Source organism: Lactuca virosa, chromosome 9 (assembly GCF_052849685.1).
Source record: "Lactuca virosa cultivar CGN04683 chromosome 9, Lactuca_virosa_CGN04683_v6, whole genome shotgun sequence".
In the NCBI taxonomy this organism is placed as follows: Eukaryota; Viridiplantae; Streptophyta; class Magnoliopsida; order Asterales; family Asteraceae; genus Lactuca; species Lactuca virosa.
In genome coordinates, this window is record NC_136434.1 from 146,559,135 (window position 1) to 146,586,063 (window position 26,929).

Sequence of the window (26,929 nt, forward strand, 5' to 3'; positions counted from 1 at the left end):
TGCATCTCCTCCTCGGGCTCCCAAGTCCACTGTGTGGGTTGCACCACATCCCACATCGGCTTGGAAAGAGAACAAAGCATTTCCTTATAAGGTGTGTGGATACCTTCCTTGTCACAACGTGTTTTAAAGCAGTAAGGGCAACAAATCCCATAAGAACTTTGTATTTAAGCATGCTCGAGCGAGAGCAATTCCATGATGGGTGACCCCCTGGGAAGTTTTCATATCAGGAGCCCAAAGCGGACAATATTGTGATACGTGTCAGAGGGGGATGTTACAAATGGTATCAGAGCCAGTGCAAGGGTCAATGTGTTTGACGGGAACGTCAAACCCTATAATGAGGGGTGAAGTTGGGTTGCACCAAATCCCACATCGGCTTGGAAAGAGAACGAAGCATTTCCTTATAAAGGGTGTGGATACCTTCCTTGTCACAACGTGTTTTAAAGAAATGGGGGCAGCAGATCCCATAAGAACTCTACAATTAAGCATGCCCAGGTGAGAGCAATTCCAGGATGGGTGACCCCCTGGGAATTTTTTCATGTCGGGAGCCTAAAGTGGACAATATTGTGATACATGCCAGAGGGGTATGTTACATAAGTTATCATTAAGGATCTAGGTTTATAGATTTAGACTTATTAGGATGTCTTAATGGGTAAAGTTGGAAAATTTATTCCTAAAGACGTTGGGAAGGACTACATCTAAGCTTTGGAGCTCTTGAGGTTAAAGGAAAATAGCTTAATCCTCTAAGTTGTTGAGACCCAGCTCCCACGACGTGGCAAAGGGAGGCCACGGCATGGCGACTGGGGGATGCCTGATTATTTAGTCGTTTTTCTCCCACGTCGTAGCTAATGGAAGGCCACGACGTGGCGATCTGCTGAAGTGGACTTTGACCGTTGACCGTTGACTTTTTGACTAGTTTGACTTTTAGTCAAACTTATATAGGTATTGAACTATAGTCTAAGATTTATCTTGTGATTAGTTTAGGAGGATCGTGTAGTTGATTTTGTTGGACTATGAGTAGGGGATTTCAACTTTTCATTCAGGTGAGTCATCTAATTATACTGTAGGACACTAGGTGTAGATTGTGCATGTTGTCTTTGTGACTCTTGCTTATGTGATTTTATGTTGTATACATGGAGCCGATCTGGGCTCGGAGTCAATATGGACTCAGAGTCAATACGGACTCAGAGTCAATACAGACTCGGGGTTGATACGGACCCGGGGTTGTTAAGGACCTGTTATAGCTATGTAGTGTTATATTTGTCGTATGTGATATTTTAGGGAAATTCACTAAGCTTTGTGCTTACAATCGTGGATTTAATATTTTGTAGGTTCTTATCGGATTGTGAAGGCGGGACTGTACACACACATCAACAGCTTTGTGATTCGAGATTCCAAATTGTCTTCTTTTAACACTGATTTTTGAATAATGGTTTATGAACAAATGGTTTGATCTGTATGTAATTTTCTTAAAAATAGGTGTTTATTATATTTAAAAATGAAATTTTTATTATGGAATTTAGGACGTTACACACCGGAGAAACAGGTTTCACTCGTAATCACCGGAGAATCAGTTTTCACACATCACCAGGTTTCACTTGGAATCGCCATAGAAGCATATTTCAATGGAGTCGGAGAACGCAGAAGGCAGATTCGTCGTTGGTGCAGATGTTTCGGGTGCAAAAAAGCTTCAATTTGGGTGTCATTTGCTTTTGCTCCATCATCCCCGTCACATTTCACTGCAAGTGTTTTATCACACCCCCGAACTATACGGCGGAAACGTCTGGGGGCTTGCGCGTGACTTCATCTTGTAATATCATCACAATGCATATAATTGAAACAAGACAACACCATCATCATACATCTCAAAATACAACCAGCATTGTTTACATCAAGTATAGTATCATAAATTACATGCCAAAATGTTTAATGTATAACGATGACAAAATATAACAAATTCCACATTTCCTGCTGACCTTTCTGCTTAACGATTCCCTGAGAATACAAGTTATTTTGAAAAACGTCAACATATATAATGTTGGTGAGTTCATAAGCATGTTTGAATGAAAATTTTTTGTATTGTTAGTAAAACACCAGAAAATCCGAAATTTTATGTATAATAGTATGAGAGTAATGTGTCAAAATCAAGTATTAATGCATGTGTGTTTTCCGTTTTTGAAAGGTATACAAAATGTAATCTGAATAAAAATATTGTATTTCTGTAGTAAGTAAAAGGCATTGCTTAGCTGTGTATTTTCCCAGAAAATCCTATATTTTCCGTTTATAAATGTGTTGTGGTCTCAACCCTAAGACCGAATATCAGTGTATGTATGTTTTTGTATCAACAAGATTTTATAGGTGTTCCATAAAATTATGTTGGAGAGGATCTCTAAGTGAGCCGTTTTAACCATACTTGATTATGACGAATTCGCCTGTCGTGGCGTTCTTAGGCGCCGACTTGATTTACGGTAAGGTTTGTCACCCTAGACTGGCCTAGTTTAACTGTAGCGAACAGCTCAGGTGTGGGGTGTCACCCCGTATAGATCTATACACAAACTCTCGTTGTCCCTCCAGGAGACTCTGGTTATAACTACAGGCTACGATCGTACACTCTAGAGGTGTCAACCGACATGTCTCACTAGCAACCTTGACTGAGTTTACGCGATTATTGTACTATGTTATATAATGTTTGCTTGTGTATTCTATGTTTTAAAAAAAAATAACCAACGAGTATGTAATGAATGTACGAGGCCCAAAAGACATGTAGCAAGACCACTATGGCCCAGTAAATATGTAATGTATAGTTTACGTCCAATAAGTATGTATATGGGCCACAAAGGTCCATTAAACATGAAATGCATAGTTTAGGTCCAATAAGTATGTATGTGGGCCACTAAGACCCAATATACATGCAATGTATAATTCAGGCCCAATGAGCATGTAAATGGACCACTAGAGCCCATTAACATGGATCATATATGTTAGGCCCAAAATCATGAAAATTTACACCTTTAGTCCATTTGTATGAAAGTTGACATTTTTGGTCCAAGTAACCATAAATTGATATATTTGACCCATTAATATAAAATTTACATTTTCATCCTCTTTTTAAATAAAATGACATTTTCGGCCCAAGTTTTGTAAAAATAACATTTTCGGCCCAAATTCAAATAAAGTGACATTTTCAGCCCCTAAAACCGTAAATTTACCTTTTTGGCTCAAAGTTGTGTTAAATGACAATTTAATCCATAAAATTTGTAAATTTACAATTTAAGCCCTTTGAAAACCGTGAAGGCCCATTTTAAGGCCCATTATACGAAATTTAACACTTTTGGCCCTTTTTAAAACCATAATGTCATAAAAACCCATTTTTATACAAAAATGACTCTTTTGGTCCTTGAAAAACCGTGAATATCATAAGAGGCTTCATCTTTTTGTTTTCTTGTCAAAAATAGTCCTTTTACAAGATTTTGTTTAGTTTTTCAACATTCTTAACTTTTTTAGCACATTTGTCTTAAGGTAAGTTGCATAAAGTGTTGCAATTTCCAAATATCTTCAAGATCTATGAAGTTCTTCACACAATCACAACATATAACTTAGAAAACACACATAAACATGCACAAATACATAGATCTAACACATAGCAACTTGTAACCTCCCCCAAAACAATGTAAAACCGAAAACAATGGGTATGAACTCACTTTGCGTTGAAGTTTCAGTTTTTGATGAAGAAGATGAGGAGATTTCGGCCCTAGCAAGCTCCTTGAGATGGTTTTGGAACTTAGATGGTTCTAGGGAGTTAGATCATGAAATAAAGCTATGTAAGAAAGATTTCTTAGTATTAAGATGGAAAGTAGGTGTTTATACATGATAACAACTTACCAAGAGGTTGAAACCTTGATGAACACTCTTGAAACACCCACACACACCCACGATTTTTAATGAGGAAGAAGGATAAATTTTTCTTGAGAGGATTTTGGGAGAGTTTGAAAAATCTTGAAGTGAGATATGGAGAGAGGGGGGTCTCGGACGAATATCAAGAGAAGAGAGAGAGATGTGAGGTGATGTTGCATGGAAACCCACCATGCAAAAATGATGTGTCACTTGCAAATTAATTCTCTTTTTTTCTCTTTTTTTTGTTTATATGCATAATGGGCCGAGAATTTGGGCTAAAAAGAATGAAGAGGATATGGTTTGGGCTCATTCTTGGCTTTGTTTGAATTTTATGAAGCCAAAAAATATTTTTCGGCCCATTGGGCCCTTATTAAGGTTCTCGGCCCAATAAAGCCCAATTAGAAGGGTTTACGGCCCAATATGGCAAATGAAATCATTTATGGCCCAACAAGGCCCATTAGAGATAAGATGCATTATTCTAGGCTCACGTGGCCCAAAATGCTAAAATCTTATAAATGTGGGTCCAATTAGGGCTTCCTAGGCCCAAAACAGTCAAGTTGAAGGCTTATTGATTCATTAAGCCCAATAAGAGAATCCTAGTTCATATTAAACTTGAACCGGGATTTTTAGGGTTTTCAACCCTTGGTTGACTATATGAGATGCTTTGTATAATGTTTTGAACTTTACTTGTGAACATTGATTAAGTTTGTTGTCATTGAATGAGCATAGTGTATAATATCAAATTAGGGTTACAAGTATCACAGTAGATGATGTTTACATGAGACTAGAATTTCCTAGCTAAAATGCTAGTTGTGACATGTTTGGCAACCTTTGGCTCTGCCCTTTTCTCTTGAAGTTAAACCCACCACCACCAATTTGGGATTTCTCATTGTGTTTCTTGATAAACCCAATTTGGGTTTTTTTTACCTAACCTAAAAAAGAGTAATGAGAATGGAGAAGTGATGGTGGCGGTAGGAGGTGGTGAGAGAGACAGATACATATGAATCTCTTACTAAACTTTTAGCATATGATGCGATCTTTGAATTGCGTTCATCATTGTCGACACCAAAAATGAACTTGGTTATGTTTAAATCTTTAACTTTATGTAATTTTGTTGTTATGATTACAACCTGAAGAACAAATAAGTTTAAGAAACGAAATGAAAGAGGGGAAAAAGTGTGAGGACTGAAGAAGTTGAAGATCGGTCCTGCAAATGATTTGCAGGTGAAAAAGGAGAGAGAGAGAGAGAGAGAGAGAGAGAGAGAGAGAGAGGATGAGGAGGAGGAGGAGGAGGAGGAGGAAGAGGAAGAGGGGGGTACGGTGGAGGGGTAACGTTTATTCTTTTTTTTTTAATTAAAAATATTTAAATAAATTTAAAAAAATGTAAAAAATAAATTAAAAAGGAAAAAGGGTCATTTCAAGTCCTTCAGGGACTAAAACTACGAAAATTATCTGATTTTAGACTTTCATACAAGTTGAAAAAATTATGGATCCTATCCATAGTTTTCTGCAAACCCCAAGGACAAATTTTACAGTTTTGTTTTTAGAAATCATAAGATATTTAGCTTTATATTTTAATAAGTTATACTTTTCATTATAGCACATACAAATAATATCCATAACTTTTTCATTGAATTTTTTTTATGATATATCGTAAATAAAATATATTTTATTTCAAAATAATATGAAAGATTAAAATAATGGACATGCAATCTATTCAACATCATTATCTATTCAATTATTTTATCCATATATAACTTAATTTAAAATAGACAAAACTACAAAAATGGTATTTATGGTATGTATTTTTTTTTTTTTCAGATTTTGGTCAACCTCATTTTTTTGGGATTAGTGGTCATTTTGAGCTAGTTTTGTTGCGTATTTGGTCTCTCTGAATTTTGAAATGGCTGTAACACCCTTAGGGTATTAATTTTTCATTTTTTTTAAATCTAATACTTATTTATTTATTTTAATAATTAAAAAATACGAGGGGCACCTCTATCTCTCTCTCTCTCTCCTTTATTAGAAATCTGCAACTAAAATCAATGGATCTTTCTAGTATTTCTTGTGCATCTAATTTTCCATTTAACACTCTAACACAAATATAATTTGCTCAATTGATTCAAGTTTACTCACTAATTGAGTTTGGTATAAATTTTTCTAGCCAACTCTAATTTCCTAATATGGTCTAAAAACAAGCTTTGTTCTTTGCCATCTTCAGTATCCCTATATATCAACATAATTGTCGACGTCGACGTCAAATTTAGATCTAAATGTAGGTACACACAAAAGCATTCACAAAACCACAACCAATATTTCTCAGAAGCCAAACACCCACCAAGAAATTACAACCCAAAAACTGAGAGAGATGTGGGAATGGTGGTCGAATAAACAATCATCGATGTGTAGAGCTAGGGTTGTGAGGAGAAGAAGATGTGGTTTTCACCGGAGGGGTTGTCGGTTGTTGATCATGAGTACATCAACACTAGAAACGCAGGAAAGCAGTGATTCCAGTCAAGCATATAATGGTGGTGGTGGTTACGATTTAAGTAGCAGGAAAACAACGATTGATAATCGTGGGTGGAAGGTAGGTTTTGTCACAACTAGGAATTCTAATGCTTCTGTAAACATTAACAATGATAACATTCGAAACTAAAGTTTGGAAAGTATGCATGATGATTATTCAATGACACCAAGATTTCATCAAACACTCTATGCAACACTTCAAATAGTCAACAAAAGATTGGAAACCCTAAAAATCCCGGTTTAAGTCCATTATGGACTAGGATTTCCTTATTGGGCCTAATGGACCAATAAGCTTCCAATTTGACTATTTTGGGCTTAGGACCCTTAAATGGGCCCTAATTGGACCCACTTTCCATGAAACTTAACCTTTTTGGGCCTTATAAGTCTAAAATGGATTAGTTTACCTTTAATGGGCCTTCTTGGGCCATAACAAATTTAATAAATCCTAATGGGCCACAAATCCATTCCTTTATGCAAGATTGGGCCGTAAACTACTCCAAAGGCCCAATGGGCCGAAAACCATCAATTTGGGCTTCACATTATGGAACTCAAGCACTAAAGGCCCAAATCTTGTCTCTCCTCTCTCTCTCTCTCGGCCCAAATAAAAAAAAAGAATAAGGAGGGTTGACTTTTATGTGCCACCTCCTTATTACCCTTCATACCTCCATGCATAATCCAACATATATCCATGTTAGTCATTTCATCACCTCTCTCTTCCCCTCTCTTTTTCTTCTTCAACCGAGAGCACAAGGAACACACACACACACAACTTCAAACTTCCTTCAAACTCTCTCAAGCATTCTCCTCCTTCTCCCTCCAAAATCTCGAAGTTTTGGTTGTGTATCAAGAGGATTTTCAAGAGAATATTATCATTTCTTGGTAAGTTATACATAACCAAGGATTTTATAACTCTTTTCTCATGTTAGATCCCTTCTCTTAAACATTTGTGATAATCATACTCCTAGAATCACCTCAAGTTCGAGATCCACATCAAGGTGTTGCTAGGACCAAAAATCTTCTTCATATCTTCTTCAAAACCGAAACAACTAAGCAAGGTGAATTCATACCCCTTGTTTTTTGTTTTTACATGATTTATGGGGGAGAATACAAGTAAAATGTGTAGATCCATGTGTTTTTGGTATGATATGTGTGATTTCTTGAATTTATTTGATGATTATGTGTTAGAAACTTAATCTATTCGAGATTCTTAACCTTGTTAAGGAAATATGTTACCTAAGATATCTTATACATATTATTATCAAGGCAAAAGTATTATACAAATTCAAACTAAGTAAAACAAAACACAAATTCTGTTTATGAACCATTTTTGACAAATAAGCAAAAGATGGAGGAAATGATGTCATTACGGTTTTTATAAGGATCAAAAGGGTCAAATCTCTTAAAATATGAGTTATTATGAAAATCACGGTTTTTAAAGGACTAAAAGTGTAAATTTTAGCCTAATGGGCTAAAGTTTGGGCTTTTCGGCTTTTAGGCCCAATTTGCGAAAAATGGGAAACTTAAGGGACTGAAATTGTAATTTTATCAAAATATGAGTTAAAAACATGAATAAACAAATTTCAGGGGCTGAAAATGTCTTTCTTATCAAATAGGACTAAAAATGCAAAGTTTTTTGGATTTTTGGGCAAAAATTGTAAGAATTGCAAAAATTGGGATTACAGGTGAAAATCTTTTTAATTAAAGGGCTGAAACTGTCCAAAACCTTATTTTGGGCTGAAATCATGATTTAAATAAGTGTTGGGCCGAAAATGTCAAGAAACATAATCGAAGGACCAAAAATGTCATTTTTCATAAAAAGGGTAAAAATTTGTCATTTTTACTAGAAAAGGGGTTGAATTGGTCAAACAATTATTTCTGGGTCAATTATGTTAATATTAAGATAATTGGGTCAAAAATACATAATTTTTAATAACTTATGGATTTAAATAGAAAGAATATAAATACATTTTATATATAAATCTAAATATCATTATAAGACAAGTTGGTGAATATGGTGACTTTTCGATTAAACAATTTGTGTGAAACAATCCTTACGACATTAATACTATACAAAACAAGTAAACATTATATCGGTTGGGCTTTAATACTCCTAATCATGCTTATTGGGCCTTTGTGACCCATTAACATGACTATTGGACCCAACATAAATAAGACATGTTTTTGGGCCTCAGGTGACCCAATTACATGCCTAATGGACCCTCAATGGCTTTTACATGTTATTGGACCGTAGTGGCCCAGTTGCATTGCTAGTAAGGTCCAAATCAATCATATGTGTGATGGGCTAACGTGTCCGTCACACACTCGACAGCCTTTAATAACATGCGTGATTAGTGGGCCCCCGTAGTCCTCTTCTCTTCGTCTATTAGGCTTACCTCTTATTCAAGTAAACATAATTCAGGTCGTTAAACAAGGTTATTCAATTTCATTTGGATTTAGTGAGTAATAACGGGTGACATCAAAAAGTGTCGGTCGTAGTCTGTAGTTATAATCAAAGTCTCCTGGAGGGAGAGCGAGAGTTTGTGTATAGATCTATACGGGGGTGACTCCCCCACACCTAAGCTGTTCGCTACAGTTAGACTCGGCCAGTCTAGGGTGACAAAATCTTAAAATCAATACCGACTTTCACTAGAATGTCAAGACAGACGAAATAGTCATTATTATGCATGGTTATAACGACTCACATAGAGATCCAAATACCATCTAAGTAATCATGGGAAATCATATATATTCATTGTGTCGATACAATAATACAAAACAATCATACTATTTATATCGGAAAACATCGGGTTTTCCGGGGGAACAATATTATTCGCTTTCACTTTCGATAACTACAATGAATGCAAGAATTCATACTACTTTTACATGTTTGAAATCATTCACGTATATACTTATGGATCATCACACCTATTTTGTAAACAATTGTCTTTTCAGAAAATATCGGATTTTCTGGGTTTTACAAACTACACAAAACATTTTCATATCAAACCTGCTTATGAACTCACCAACATTATATATGTTGACCGTTTTCAAAATAACTTGTATTCTCAGGTAACAGATAAGTTGAAGAAAATTGCCAAGTGTGTTAGGATGTTATGTTTTGTGACTCTCAAACAATTTATGTTATGGATTATGTAATGTAAACAATGTACTGGATATGAACAATGACGGTTGAAATGTATTAATGCATGGGGATGTTTATGTTATGTTTCATGTATATTCATTGTGATGATATTTCAATTTAAGTCACACGAGCCCTCAGACGTTTCCGTCGTCTGGTTCGGGGGTGTGACAGGTTTCAATGGAAGCGGGATCTAGGCTTAAACTTGAACTCATTCTCGATATCTTTCCTATCTCTTTGTCTCTTTTCAATCTGTTGTTCATGGTTTCAGTGGCGATGTGCATGTGATGAAGGAAGAATGGTAGTTTCAGGGGCAACGGTGGTAGTGGCTTTAAGGCGGTGATGGTCGGCTTTAGGCATTATGGTGGTAATCATGGGTAAAAGGAAATGGCGATGTGCAGGTGATGGAGGAAGCGTGGTAGTTTTAGGGTTGAATTGTTGTTGATTTCATCATCAGAATCGAATGGATTAGAGGTGGGTTGATTTGGGAATCGAGGTTTGTATTGATGGAGAAATTGTTTCTTCAAAACTAGTTAACGCCAGAAAAATCGATGCAAAACAGGTTCTTCTAAAATGGAACGCCAAAAACATGGTTTCTTCAAGAATTGAACACAAGATAAAAAACAGAAATTTGTGTTGTGTGGGTGGGTTGATTTACGTTTGCTGTTCCATGATTTGTTTCTCCATTATCTTCTCCATCATCGAGTCTCTGCACACTGTTGTGGATCAAATGAAGTTTTCACAATCGCCAAACTACCATCGAGTCTCTGAAATTCATTAGTTGCGACTTGATTTCATTGATTTTCATTGATTTCAGACTTTTCCTCCAAGTTTGGATCTTAAAAGCCAAGTACCCAAAAAATCAATTGATGATGGTGTTTGGTGGTAGCTTCAATGGTGGGTCTCGCTGGTAATTAATTTCATTCTATATTGAGATGTGTTTTTGTATGTGTGTGTGTGAGAGAGAGAGAGAGGGAGAGAGAGAGAGAGAGGGAGAGAGAGGAGGAGGAGGAGGTGGGGCCCCTCTTATTATTATTATTATTATTATTATTATTATTATTATTATTATATATATATATATATATATATATATATATATATATATATATATATATATTAGATTTTAAAAAAATGGAAAATAAATACCCCAAGAATATTACAGTCATTTTAATATTCAGAGGGATCAAATACGCAATGAAACTACCTCAAAAGGACCATCAATCTAAAAAAGTCTGCATTTGAACCAAAATGGGAAAATGACGAAAAAAAACTATATTTTTCCAAAAATTCGGTTTAACCACCAATTTTTAAAAAGTTACGAAAAACCACTAATTTTTGGTAAAATGTTTCAGCGTGGCCACTGTTACCTATTAAAACCTATTTTAAGTACGAAAAAAGCACGATATTTTTTTCAAAAGTTCGGTTTAACCACCCATAAATTGGTGGTTAAACCGAACTTTTAGAACAATATAGTTCTTTTTTCGTATCTAAAATATGTTATAATAGGTAAAAGTGGTCGTGCTGAAACATTTTATCAAAATTTGGTGGTTTCTTCGGAACTTATTAAAAATTGATGATTAAACTAGAAAATGTGACAAAATATAGTGCTTTTTTCGTTATTATCCCGAACCAAAACCCAAAAAATATACACACAAAGACTACTTTTACAGTTTTATTTTAAAAATAAAAACCACCACCTATGACCCATAAACATTAATTATAAAAATACATTCTTAAAATAAAATTTGATTTAAAAATATGTATCTTCCAATATGAAATTTTCCCCAAACCAAAAAGTAAAAAGTATGTCAAAAACAAAACCCACGTGAGCTTTTGAGATCTAAACCTACAAAGCATGCTTTGCGAAAGATTACGGAATTATAAATCAATTAAAAAGATTAATAAAATAAGAAAAAGAAAAAAGGAATAAATCAAAAACTCATTTTGGTACCGGGGCTAAAAGGTTGTGAAATGTATACTACATGGACCAGTTGTGAAATAAAGGTTTACCGACCATTTTTCAAAAATCCATCTACATAGTAATATAGTATATCGTAAAATAGTTTCACCTAATAAAAATCTAGCCCAGCGGTATCGGGTGGTGCTTTTCCTCTTGGAGGTTGAGGGTTCAAGTCCCGAGGTGGAATTAGGTGTTAGTTTAGGAGTAGATTATAATATTTGTATTTGCCCGTTCAAAAGAAAATAAATAAATAAATAATAAATAAATAAAAATAAAAATTAATACCAATGTGAATGAAACAAAAATTAACTTTATATATATATATATATATATATATATATATATATATATATATATATATATATATATATATACTAGATTATGACTCGCGTTAAACGCGGAGAACATAAATTAAATATATATCACATTAATAGGTGTCTTAGGTTGAATTTTAATAAAAAAAATGTTAGTTGGATTCATTTTTAGAGTTTTTTAACCAAACTTATAAGATAAAAATATTTAATATTTATATTAGAGCAATTTGGTTTTTTAATACAATGATTTTTAACATAAATGATCTATGTGATCTTTGTTTTATCACAACATACTGCGACTTCTTGATTAAAACATGTTGTGTAGTAGCTTTATAAATTGACTTTGTTCGGTGTACCAACCCCCATGGAGGCTCATATGGCTCTTTTCATTAGCTCTGTAAAACCAAAAGCAACAATAAGTTGTTACATATACCAGCAACATTAAATTCTGCAAAGAAATTCGATAAACATTACAAATAAAGTGAATTGTCATAACCATAAACATCAAATTCAGACATTGTAATTTGATCGATTTCAAAGTATTTTTTCTTATTAAAATTAAAATATGATTTTTCAGGCTACACCCAATCACATGTACATATCTTCCGATCAAATAAATTATTACAAAAAAAAAAAAAAAAAAAAAAAACATGTTATGAACAAAACTATAATATTAGTTTCATAATTTGCAAAAGGTTAACACTAATAAATAATAATGAACTTTCACAAATCTTGCATTTTGGTCACTACATCCAACTACCAAATGAAATTCGGTTTAGATAATTGATTCAAGAAGTGCATCCATGACTTCTTGTAGCTGAATTTTGGGAAATGTTAAGACCTACTAAGATATGAGGGAATGGTCTATGAGGCTACGGTTGGTTTCTATAGGGCAATACAAATTCAAAATCGCTAGCACATATCTTTCCTACCTGCTTCAATTATCAAATTTAGATCAAACTTATTAAAATCAAATTATAAAAAACTAATAAAAAAATAACCAGATATGTAACCTAACAATCAAACAACATATTTTTCATTGAAATAAATATCATAAATCTACAATTTACACTTTATATATTATTCTTAAATTATATATTACACTTTCATCTTTAATGGTCACTAACACCTCTTTCTGTCTTATTGTTGTGACATTCATCTATATCGAAAATAAGAGAAATAACTATAGAGAACAATGTTGACAGAGTGATACTTCATTGAAAACGCAGCAAAATTCTTCATAAAGCCGCTATGATTCTTCTATAGACCGCTAGAACGTCTATATATTGACAACCAGTGTGACATCCATGAAAATGCACCACTTAAAATAATAGTTTTGATTAATGTAAGTGAAAAAATTATTTAGAATACTTACCAGTTATGATTGTTTCCACTTGGATGTGAACATTAACATTCTTATAAAGAAATGGAACTTCAAATGAACCCTACATAGTCAAATCAGCAAACATGACAACACAAAAAGAAGCCTAACTTGGCATATAACAAAATTTCCATCAAATTTCAAAATTTTAAGGTTTAGCTGAACAATTTTTTCAATTAATCAGAATTTTATTTTATTACAACCTTATATGAGTAATCAAGAATCTAAATCAAGTGAAAGAAGTAATTGTTCATTTAAATCCAGTAAAAAATTACAATATTGTGAAATTGCATATAATTTACATGTTTGCTTATTGTCTTGGAGGTACCCGGCCACTTGGATATGTACTAATATTTGATTAATTAGTGCATAAATTACATTATAGAATATGAAATTTAACGATTGCTTAAATTCATTTATACTTGATTTAACAATAGAAAATGGACAAATTTAATGATTGCTCAAATTCAATGGTAAATGTTTACTAATAAATTTATCAATAAATTCACAAATAACTATAAATAATTGTTTTAGAACGGTTAAAAGATTTATAAAAGTTTATAATTTCATAAAAAGTTGTAATTTGCTAATGTTTATATTGAAGTTGTAATGAATAACATTGTAACAATGCTGACATATTCACATTCAAACGGAATAATATAGTAAAAATGATTAAAATTCTAAATTCATATGAGTTTAAACCCAAAAGACAAATAGATGAATAATTCAACATTTCATAAAACCCAAAATGTATTTAAATGATCAAAATTCTAATCCAAAAAACGAATAGTATGAAACAAAGTAATCAAAAACCAAACCCAAACACCAAATAGTATGTAAACATAATATGAAATCAACCGTACTTAAATCACCCAACTACTCATATAAAATTATGAAAATCATATATTATTTTTCTTTCTTTGGAATTAACAGTTTTGGCTTGCCTTCTCCAGAAAGTACGATCTGTTATTGATGTTAATGATCGTTTGGTTGAGGACATTGTTTCTAGATTATCACCATCGTAAACATCTTCCAAGTTGTGTTTTAATTCTTCATGTCTAGACACTGTTTTAAAGGATGTCCACATAGTTAGTGGACTTGTTGCAATACTTTTATCAAGATTCGAAGCGGGTGTGACGTATTCACCAGTAAACAAAACTGGATCCTAAATATAAAAAATAAATTCATATGTCAGTCTAAAAGTTAATAATATTTTAAAGTATTTAAAATATTAGATTTAGTTATATTGTATTTAAAACCTTTAAATTTAATGTGTCTTGACATCCGAATTTCGCCGATAAAACGTTAAACGAATCAGATTACGGCGCCTATATTTGTAGTGCATAAAAATATGTTAGTTGATCAACTAAAATATAAAAAAACGAATCTAATAAGTGTAGTGTTTGTAGTATGTTTCGTAAAAGAATGTTACATGTTCGATGTTAATTTTTTTTCCAATTTAACAGTGATTTTATTATCAATATTAAAGTTTGATATTTATAACCATCAACATTGTTCTTCAAATTATAATGAGAAATTTGAATTTTGAACGCCAACTTTTTATCCAAAAGTAATTTCAAAGTAGACGGATAAATCTTCATATTACCCTCCTAAAAATGAAAAAATTAACGTTTATAAAAATAGACAAACAAAAAATAAAAATTAGTTTTATGTAAATGAAGTTAATATCGATAACCTCATTAAACTTTTGAAGCAATTGTTGTGTGTTTTTTCCAGAAGTTTCTTTGCGTCACGATCAAATAACGTAAGTGACACCACGCCGGTAAAGTCTTGTACTATAATAGTGATTTTGAAACTAAAACCATTGATATAAACAAATTCAATAATATAAAATTATAAAATTTTAATCGAAGATTATAATAATATGTATAAAAGAGTTATTGAAAACCTTGGAACAATAGATACGTCTTTGTTCATGCAATTTGAAGTGTAACAATAAAACTTCTTTATCCTGCTTTTGGTCCATGCCACTAGCTTTGTCATCATGCATTAAAACGACTTTTATGGCTTTTTCTTGATAAACATAGGTCAACACATTAAAAAATCGATATAAATGGTATAATTTTGTTTTTGTAACTAAATGAATGAAACTAATATGCTTAAAGTAGATTGATTAATTTTTTTATGATCTCTCAACAAGAACACAATAATAACAAATAATAAGAGCATAGTAAATGCAAGAAATTGAAGAAGAATAAGGAGAACAGAGTAAAGTAAGAGCTTGGAAAAAAGAATTGGAGAAGAAGATTGCTCAAGAAGAACACTGTAAATCATAGGACCCAATCCAAAATCGTAAGAATAATCACTTCAGTGTAATCGTATATATATGGTGTTTTTGAATAAGGAAATCATTATCTTCTAAAAAATTTGGGATCCTAAGATATCATCTTGGAGATTTTCGGCTATTCATCTGGAAAAAAAAGAAAGATATCAATTATATTAATTCAAAACTTCAAATTAATTGACTTTCTTATTTAATTAGTTTTAAAATTCAAACAGTTATCTCAAATTGATTCATTTTATGTGAGATATACTGGGAGATAAATTATGAATAATATTGACTTTAACTTTGACTCTTAAATATTTTGTTGATTTAGTGGGATTAGCTTAGATTTTATAGGTTAATAACTTAATTATTGATATGCTTGTTTAATGAGTTTTTTTTTAAAATAAAAAATAAAATGTAAACAAGTTTGAATTTGGAAATCAAAAGCTATAAATAAGGGAGATAAATTATGAACAATATTAATTAGAGAAACTGATATCATGTATATAAATAGAATGATATGTTTCAATTGATAAAATAATTATTGAATTTAAAGATTCTATAATTATTATAGATTTTATAATTAAATGTAATTGTATTTGAATTTTATTTGTGGAAGATGATGTCAGCACTTTGATCTAAGGGTGGAAAATATAGGATTAAAACACAATCAATGGCTCTGATTGCTTCATTGGTGAATTAAAGATTCTCTTTTAATAATATTTAAAGATTGTGACGAGTCTAGAACAGAAACGTATGTGGTTCACTATTTAAATAAACCGATATATAGAAATAAAATAGCCAAAAAAAAATAATAATATGGGTAGCGAGTCGGGTAGTATAAGGAAAAAACGATTTAAATCTCTAGCAACTGTATCGGACGAGGTCTAATATCTTTAAATATTTTGACAATTGAATCATTACTAACACTATATAAAATATTTTTTTTTAATATATGACATAAACTATAACTCAAAAACTAGATTTGCTTATTTCTTAATGAGTATTTAAATATTTGGGCTATTGAGATATAAGATACGAGCTTTAAAAGTTATGAATTATATTAACTTCTTTGTCAAACAATTTAAGGTAGTTCATTTATAAAATTTTATTATAAAAAAAAGAATAGACCCACCTTCCCTACGTATACTCGCCAAATATATATATATATATATATATATATATATATATATATATATATATATATATATATATATATATATATATAGAGAGAGAGAGAGAGAGAGAGAGGATAACTTGTTATCTTTGTTTGTACAAAAGATATGATTACTATAAATACCCAAAAAAAATTAATTTTTGTTCCAATGTAAATCGAATAAAAATTAACTTTTTTTTTGTCACAAAAAAATATGGGACGATAACTCAATATTTTTTGTCTGTGTAAAAGACAAGATTGCCTTGTTATCCGTCACCTGTCACTGGAAATACCCAATAAAGTATATTCACTCTCATTTAGTTTAGTCTGTCCATGTAACAAAAAAAAAACACCTAATAAATCGAATCAGTCTTATCCTTTTCAGTTCAGTCCAATCTCATGTAACAAACACAGTTAATATTAATATGATGAAATTGATGGATACCAATTGCCAAACATTGTTGACCTCCAAACTATATACAGCCTGTTGCATGTCCATTGTCCACTAAAACCACCATATTTCCAGCAATGGAAGCTATTTATAGGGAGAGGGGGACCATCAAAATATATCATTGTCTATATACCTATTAATTTTAAACATGTCATTCATGTCATAAATCAATAAATCATGATTCATATCTCAACATGTTCCCATTTCAAATAATTGACTTTCTTAAATTATAATATGTCAATATCTACCCCCGACATTTTCTTTATTTTTATATTATCATATGCTAAATTAATAGATTGTTGCTGAAATTGGTTTTGATCAAACACGATTCTCCTTTTTTTGTCAATTATCAATATGTTTGACGAGTAAATTACGTTTTTGGTTATTAATTGTAGCTTATTTTTGCAAATTTGGTCGTAAAAAGTTTCCATTAGTAATTTTGGTCCTGAGGTTTTTTGGTCCTTGTTCTAAGTAGGATGATTATTTTGGGTCCCTAAGCATAGCTGATTTTTGCAATTTTGGTCCTAAATATATAGTCATTTTCTTGGGTCTTTTATAATTTATATATAGTAAAGCATAATAACTAGTTTTGAACTTTGCAAGATTGTATTATATGATATATCTATGTTTATATGCATATTCAATAAAATCACATTAATAAAGAAAGATAGCATGTTCTTACATAAAAAAAAGCTACTAGTAAATTACAAATATCACCTTCATTTTTTTGTTCTTTTCAACATTTTGATCTTCAAGATTATGTAGTGGTCAACGTTCCAAGCCCTTCAGTCCTACAATACATAATCTTCCTGAAAACCTCCCTCAATTTACAATCCAATGTATCTAATCCATTCTTACACAAGCTACAAACCAAAGATAACTCTTCAACTCCATCTTTCACTTCTTTCTGTTGTTCTTCTGTCAATGGAAACTGATGAACAGAATCAATTAAATCTGAGATCAAGTTGATTGACTTCTCCATTTGTTGAATCTCTGTTAAAAGCCCAGGGCTGTTCTTACGTTCACGTTTCTTTGATTCATCTAAAATCTGAGCTTGAAGAAAGAACAATGGAGTTCCCCATGAGAATTGTCTTGGAATTGAGAAATTGAAAAGACCACGATCTTGACATGGGATTGCAGCAACTACAGTCCATAACACAAACATGAGAACAAATCCCATTGTGAAAACACAATTTTGAAGACTGGAATTTCCACCATTTTCATTTCCTCGAGGTGGAAATGGAGTCAAGCTGTTGGACATTGATTGAAGCTGTTTAGTAGCTGACCATGAGTTAGGAACACTCCATGAGAGAGACCTTGAGTGTCCATGCTTACGTTGATTCAGATCTTTACCTTTGTTTGGACGCCCAAAAGATCTGTTTCTATGTGAAAACACAGATCCAGATTCCTTATGATCATCAAGCATAACAATGGCTAAATCAGTTAATGATTTTCTTGCACGCCTAAACTGGCCTTCACCTATCATGTTTCTCTGTTTTGAATCAAAAGCACTTGAAACAATGGCTAAGTGTTTACCCCAAAGGCGTACTTTCTCAATTCCATCACGAACAGCGTTACATATGTCAAGAGCTTTGATGCTTCTGTCGAAGAACTCTGTAAGGAGTTTATCTAATGGAGGTTTTGAGAAATTTTCAGAATTGTTCAAGAGAATGACCTTGAAATCTTCTTGACAAACAATGAATGCGTCTAGTAGCTTGGATATCCAAAAAATGGAGAGAAATTCATCGGGAGAAGAAGATGAAAGTGCATGGAATTGAGTGAATACTTGTTCTTGAAACCTTTCAAGTTCACGATCTAGTGGAGATTTAGAATCGTTGTTCACCTCCTCCATATGAACTTGATTATGATCGTTTCCAAATCCTAAAATTGATCGGAATCCCCCAAACGACATACTGGAACTGCTTGTAGACGGCATTTCAGCTAATATATCGCTAAATCCTCCCCCAAAACCTCTGGCAAAATCGATTCTATCGACTGATAATAGCCATGAAGAAAAAGGTAGCAACTGCAGATAACTCAATTCTCCCTGAAATTACACAATCAAAACAAAGTTATCATGCAAAACCCTAGCTAAATAATTCTGAAAATTTCAGAAACCAAAAACTCAGTCACACGATCACGCACTACTTACATACAATTCAAAGCATGTTTAACAACAAATTCATAACTTCTCTTGTATATTAACAATCCGTATAGAACGATTTCAGAAAACTAGTTAATAACTACTAGAAAAACAGATTTTTTTGATCGGTGGGTTCATAAACACACAAATATGAAAAGATCTGGAAGATGAAGAAGGGATTAGATTAAAGAAAAGTGAAGATTACCTTCGGATTGGAAGATGAATTGTGAAGCAAAGAATGTGAAAGTTGGATTTATGGAAGGAAGCGTAGCGAAGGAGCTGCCAAAGCCCCTTACGCCTTTTTCTTGAAGCTTTAAAAACATAAATCCCGAGAGTACGAAAGAAGGATGTTTTTGTAGATGACAGAATAAAATTAATAAATAATAAAAGAAGTTTCTATCCCAGTGTTAAAATAACAAAATACCTCTTGTCATATTTTTATTATTTTATTTATAAATAGTAACCTATATTACTTTATATTTAATAAATCATATTTGTAGATGTCAGAATAAAATAAATAAATAAATAAATAGTAACTATTATAGTTTGATTTTTTTTCCTGTTAAAATGAGATTTTTTTCCGATTTAAGCATGAAAGTTTGTTTTATTTTCGGTATATTCATTAAAAGTTTGTTTTTCTATAATAACCATTGTAAGTTTTTTTTTTTTTTTTTTTTTTTTTGGTAATGACTAGCAAACACCAATCAGAACAATATCAAGTATGATTTTTCTAGGAAAAAAAAAAGTCCAAGTTTCATTGTTTAGATCATAAAAATAAAAGTTTTGAGTGGTTCAACCAACAAATTCCAAATTGTAGTGGTTTATAAAGAATTCAATATTTTATGTAGTGATTTTCATGAAAAATAAACTCTCATTGGTTAAAATTTAAATAAAATCATTTCGATGGTAAAACCAAAAAAAAACAAAACAAAATACAGTGGTTTTTATGAAAATTTCCCTAAAAATAATCATGTGGATAATTCTACACATCACTTGAAAATGTGTTGGTGTGAAATTTTTTGGTAACTGAAATATATTATTGATCTGGTCTACTAGCTAGACAAATAAGTTATTTCTTTGGTATTCTTTTCAAAAATCTCAACAAATTAATATGCAGGAGTATATTTTCTTAAAGAAACTGGATAACATTATAAACGATAACAACTACATTATTAAAAGAATGGCTTTTGTTGAAAAAAACTTATGTACTTTTACTCTCTTCATATGTATATAAGTTTATAAACCGGAAACTATGTACTTTTTAAAAATTATGTCGACAACCGGTTATTGCTCAAATTTTGAAAAATGTCATATTTTAAAGTGTTCCAATACAATGTTCCCACTCTACCGGGCTAGTATATTGGTGATTAAAGTTCTCATTCAACTATGCAAGTATTTCGGTAGTTTAGTGGTTCTCATTCTACCAATCTAGTATTTTGTATTTTTGTTAAAAATTACATATCAAGTTTCTTTAACTTATTGAAACGTTTGAAAATTATGTACCTTTTCAAAATTATGTCAAAAACACTATGAGAAGATAAGTCTTAAAAGATAACCTCTATGATAAGTTATTAGTCAAAATTTGAATGTGAGTAGCTTTTAAGTGTTTCAATAAGATAAGGGATCTAGTCATGAAAAAAAGGGTTTTTTTTTTCGTCAAGACCCCTTTAATTAGTGTTCATAAACTTCTAATATAAAGTCCGGAAGTATGAGAACTCAATCCGCCTCATAGAAAGGCCAATAAGGTAACCTAAACTCCTAAAATCCCCTCAAGGCTGTAACAAGTACATCACAAATGTCTTTATTGGAAAATCATGTACACCTTGCACATACATTTTTAATTTGCTCGATAGATATGATTAAACATTATATAAAAAGAAATGGTCCGACTAACCTAAATTCTAATGGTCTTGGGCCTAAACTCTAAATGCTAACGTACTAACATCCATGCAATTTTATTGGGGACCTTAAAATTGGATCTAAACAAAAAACAAAAAACATAGACGAGGATAAGGTCCGTAGAGATCAAGAATAGGAGTCAGTGATAACGGCGGCGGCGATGGTGACTAGATCTGGAGGCATCGCTGGTTGCTAGAGTTTGACCTAACCTAAACCCAAAGGGCCTTGGGCCTAAACCCTAAACGTTAATATACAAACAATCCATAGGCCCATAGCGATTGATCATCTACTCTGCAAAGTTGTACTAATAGCTTCATTGGCTGGAATAAAAGCACAAGAAGTTGCTTTACAACATTTCCATTGCAAAAAGAAAACACTCGAATTAGATCTACAAAATGATCGACTCAAATATATGGTCATCATAAGCTCTTCCTTTTCATCCTCCTCTGGTTCTATTTAATCAAGAGGTCATCATGGACTCCCTAACTTGTTTTGATCTTCAGGGGTAAGGCCTTTCTGTCCCCCCTTGTCTATGCAATAAATAGCAAAGGTCGGGTGAGAGAAGAGATATAACACGGTATTCTCACGGGACAAAGTGTAAAGCCCATTATTTTACAACAAACCTCATGCGACCTACCCATGGCGAGTTTCGAATGACCATCTACTCTGCAAAGTCATATTGTAAAATCTTGAGTTTTTTTCATTATGATAGGTGCAATTCATTAAGATGATGCTTTCGATAAGTACCTCATTTGTGTCTTTGGGTTCATTCTTTTCTAATAAATGTAACGCCCTGTTTCGAACCGTTTCCCATTGTGGGGTGGTGATCAAGGAGTGGGTATTAGCAGACTTAGAACTCTTGAAGAATTGAGTTTAGGCTCATTTGGAGGTGAATGATGTAGTTTGGATGATCCAGATATTCGGTTTGTGTTTTGGAGCCCAAGAGTATCGGTAAAGGCGTTGGTTCGGGCCTTTTATGAATTTTGGATTTAATTTCGGATTGGTTTTCAGACTAAATAAAGTGTATAGAAGTGTAGGACTTCTCGTTACCTTTCTGTGGATATAAAGAACGTCGAAAACGGATAAGGGATACAAAAGTTATGATCATTTGAATTAGAAGGGTTTGGACCAAACCGGGTCGCATGGCGTACAAGGGAGGTACGCATGGCGTACATGGGAATTTGGACGCGGAAGCATTTGGGAACGCCCTGTGTTCCCTAAGGGAACGCGTTGCGTTCGTCAGGCCATATTAAAACCCTAATTTAGGGTCTTGGACCATATTTAAAGACCTTAACTCACCTCCAACCCTCATTTCCTTCAGCCTCCATCCTCTCTAACCCTAAGAACGAAACCCTAGCCTCCATTTGAGTGATTTTTGAGCTTCAAAGTGATTTATGTGTGTTTTTGGTGCTTGAGGAAGAAGAAGGAACTTCTTGAAGAGTCATTGCTTGACTTGGAGCTTTTGGATCCAGGCTTTGTGCACCTAGATCTATCTTCTGGAGGTATAAAGTCTCAACCTTGACAACTCGTTCATGTAGATCTAGATAAGTGATATTTTGTTATGGTTTTGGTCCCTTTGAGGTTGTTCTTGTGAGTAGAAGTTACTCCAGAACCTTTGAGCTTCATATTTGGTCCTTGTTGAGGTTATGGAGTCATAAGTTTGGATCTTGATGGGTATAAACCTTCCATGCATGATTTGGTAGTCATTTGATGAAGTTTGGGTCTTAGGGTTTTGATTTGGGTCCCATTGAGTTATGTTAAGTCATAAAGTTGAAACTTTATGACTTAAGAAGTCCCTTGAAATAAGATCTAGAAGTTTGGACTGAGGTCTTAAGGTATTTAGAAGTTTAAAGACATTTTTGGAGTGATTTTGACCTTTTGGGGTTCATCTTTGGTTATTCGACTTCATTAGGCCATGCAAAGCCTTAAAGCCTTCAACTTTATGGATCAAGTCACTTATATTTAGCTATTATGAGGTTTTGGACGTTTGGCTTAAAGGATTAAATCATTGGAATGACTTTTGGGTGGCCGAAGGGAACGTCGTGCGTACCACTGGGGAATGCTGTGCGTTCTGCCTATGATGCCCGTTTTCGGACCAGCGACGTACGACGTACGTACAACCCATGTACATTGTGCGTACGTCTGATCAGATGGGAATTGGGCTTTTTGGACTTGGACTCTCTTGGAATGGGCTTCGATTAGGCTGGATTGTTTCGTTGGGCTATGAATTAGCTGTTTGGGCTCTGGTTGGGCCTCAGGACTTTGAGTGGGCCTCAGGTATAGATTGGGCCTTGAGTTATGTTGTTGGGTCATCAGGTTTTGGGTTGATATTTATTTGTGGAGGCCCACTATGGATTTGGGTCCAATTTGGAAAATTGGGCCATGGATTGGGCTTTGGATAGCTTTTGGTATTTGGGCCTTGTGGACTATTAGGTTTGGGTCTAAGTCTTGGTCTAATAGTAGGTGAGGGGTAAATTCGTCATTTACCCTAGTAATGGATTTATGGTTATGGATTGGAATCCAATTGTTGATTGGGTGTTGTTTTGACTTCGATAGTTCGGGGATCTGTCAGCCAGGAACCAAGGATTTTCTGTTTGATTCGACAGTGCGAGGTGAGTCTTCTCACCATATCCATGGGTCGAAGGCACCAATGTCGGCCCATTACGTGTTATCTGATATGCTAGTTATCTCTGTGATACTTGCATGGAAGACCCCGAGGTTAGCCCGTGGAATTTGGAAATCAGACCATGGGGGGAGCCCATGACATTCTAGGTAAAGACCATGGGGGAGCCCATGACATTCCAGATAAAGAACATTAGTGGAGCCCATGGCAACTATATGTATATTACATGATAATCTGTGGTTGTATGTTGTATGGTATTTTGGGAAACTCACTAAGCTTTGTGTTTACGCTTTTCAGTTTATGTTTCAGGTACTCCGGTTTTCAAATGGAAGGGCCCGGGATGATTGCAGAGCACACACCACATGTTTCCGCATTTTGAATTACTCTGATTTAATGATGTTTAGCTAAAACTTGTTTACCTTGGTCTTATGGGAAAGATATGTATTAACGCTTTATTAACCTAAAACAAAAAATTTTATGTCTTGATTTTTGGGACTGTACAATTTGGTATCAGAGCCTTGGTTTGAGGGATTCGAACATACTCTCGGGTGTGTCTAAACTTAAACTGAGGATTTGGTAGAGTTTTCAAAAGAAAAATATTTTTTAAGAAAAGAAATTTTCTAAGATAAGAAAAGGGTGTGGTGCATGCAATCAACCGAGCTCAAGTAAGTTTTCCCAGAATACCCATACGTGTTATCTGATATGATTTGATTTATGAATCGGTGAATCGCATGCTAGTTAGGGCTAAGGATCTGCTCAGTTTTTGCATGATAGAATGCTAGGAGAGATGCCTTTGTATGTTTATTGTCTGAGCTGGTAGACTTGCATGCTAGAGCTGATTAGTCAGTGATAGATTGGCTTGATATGTGTGATGCTTTGTAGTCTTGGGAGTATTGGATGTTATGTTGTAATGGAAATATCTATTGGTATCAGTAACTGCTAAGTGTATGCTTTAAAAATTGTATACGATTAGGATCTTATAGCCCTAGAATAATTGATTTGGCCTTATTTCCTGTTCCTTGTCTGGTTGTGGTCCTAGGGTAGAGTCTATTATTCGACATTCTATTTGATCCTGTTCTGTGTATAATTTGCATGCATAAGGCAACCGACAGTAAGGGTGGAATTCTAGCATGAGTTGTGCCATGTGGGTTGAATGTCCTATGATCGTTTTATGGAATGGAATGTTACTGCACGAATGTTGCTTGCTTTGTGCTTTGTGGAACTCTTAAGTAATGGTAGTTAGCTACTACGTGAGTATGAATGTATTCATGAGGTGGGCGACTGGCATTATGGGGAGTTCTTCAGCAGCTGATGGCAGGGCGAGGTCAGGAACCTAGGAGAGCCTTGGAAGTGCTTCTGAGGGTTTTGTGGCACTGCTTAGTGAATTTTTGGTGCATCAGTATGAGTAGGTGACTTAGAGGATTCAGGATGATTCTTGAGGAAAGTATGGATAGGTGTGGAAGGTAGTATTGGGCCCGTACTACTGAAAGTACAGGATCCATACTCGAATCGGGGAGAGTCTTGGAGAATATAAGAATCTTGTGGGAGGAGGATTTTTGGGTGTGTTCTGATCATTGGCATGCTGTATTTCAGTTTGGTGATGAGCACTCAGGGAGGAGGTTCAGGTTCGGGATCCGGATCAGGTGCAGGTACAGAGCCGATTAGCAATCTGATGCGGGAATTCATCTCGTTGGAGATTACCCGCAGTATTCTGGAGTAGACTCCTGTGATCTTTGGTTCAGTTAAGGCGGAGATTCTAGAGATCTTGGATGGGCGCTTGGGCACGATCTGTACTGAGGTAGTGGCTATCGTTGGAGCTCACACTCTTTCGTGCTGTGAGCAAGAGATCGATTTGGAGCATCTGGGAAAGAGGGGGCCAGATCAGGTGCAAGCAGGGGAGGGTCCCAAGAAGAGACCCAAGGCTTCGGATCAGCATTTGGGAGGCCAGCAGGGCCGGGGTTAGTGCAACACGTGTGGGAAACTGCACGATGGAGTTTGTCGTTCCATAGGTATGGGTTGCTACTGATGGGTTTTGAGCATTCTAACACTTCCTAAGTGTACATGCAACCCTAATAACCTTGGATCTATGTTTGTCTAATAATCATGCAAAGTTGAATTCCAAGGTTATATTCCTATCTAGCATACATGGGGAACATTTTCAACTTGAATGAAAGATAGAATAACTTACCTTGTTGTTGATTATGATCCTTGAAACCTTGTGAGCCTAGCACCCCAAGTGTGATGCCTCAAATGCTTCACACAACACCAAATGCAAAGGAGTAAACTTTGAGAGAATCTTACACTTGCAAAATCGGCTCTAGCCCTCTTGTTTCTTAGTGTAGCCTATTTTGGTGGAGAATGGGTTTCTTATATAGTGTTGACACATCTAGGGTTACACCATGTAAACCCTAATGTGTCATGACTCTTCATTTCCATGACCCATGGGTTTGTAACTCCCATGGAGCATCCATGGAGCATCCTATGGGTGGAACCCAACTTGATAATCCATGGAGCCTCTTAGCCCACTATATAAGATATGGAAGATTTACATAATCTACCCATATATTTAATTAGTTATCTTTTGATCACTTAATTAATTCTAAATTAATTCTTGATCAAACTAATTAAATAATATTATTATTATATTAGAACTTATAATATATTAATAAACCATAAGTGTTATTTCTCTCATTTTAGTTTATCCAATTGCATGGTGCCATGCAACCCAAATGGACCATGCCGGGTCGGGTCAAGTACATACCAGAAATAGTTATGGACTTAGACACCTTATCCAACAGCTACAAGTGTGGCAGTATTGATCATGTCAGTAGGGATTGTCCTCAGGGGGCAAGCCCGTTATGTTTTCTCTACAACCAAGTGGGCCACAAGAGGGCTGTCTGTCCGAGGAGGAGGGGAGGAGCAGTGAGTGCACCTGCTCCGACTATTTTGCGGATCTCTGATAGTCGTGAGGGTAGGGAATGAGCCCCAACAGAGAGGATCTGGTCATTACAGTGTTAGCCAGGGGAGGCTCGTGCTCCACCAGGTGATTTTGCGGGTATATTATCTTTTGCTTTCTCTTCGGTTGTTATCAATATTTATGTTGCTTGGAATTCTATATTGTTTTGGGTAAGCGTTATCTTTGGTTTAGTTATCTGTTAT

The 26,929-nt window shown here is 34.0% G+C and overlaps 1 pseudogene across 1 annotated transcript; it reads right to left on the minus strand.

The window, feature by feature from the left end:
- Positions 1-17,744: 17,744 nt before the first annotated feature.
- Positions 17,745-19,602, minus strand: LOC145140754 (protein BYPASS1-LIKE pseudogene; annotated as a pseudogene). The gene is made up of 2 exons (XR_013722265.1): positions 19,454-19,602; positions 17,745-19,152 (listed from the first exon to the last, which is right to left on the minus strand). The product of XR_013722265.1 is annotated as a protein BYPASS1-LIKE pseudogene (transcript).
- Between the last annotated feature and the right edge of the window lie 7,327 nt (positions 19,603-26,929).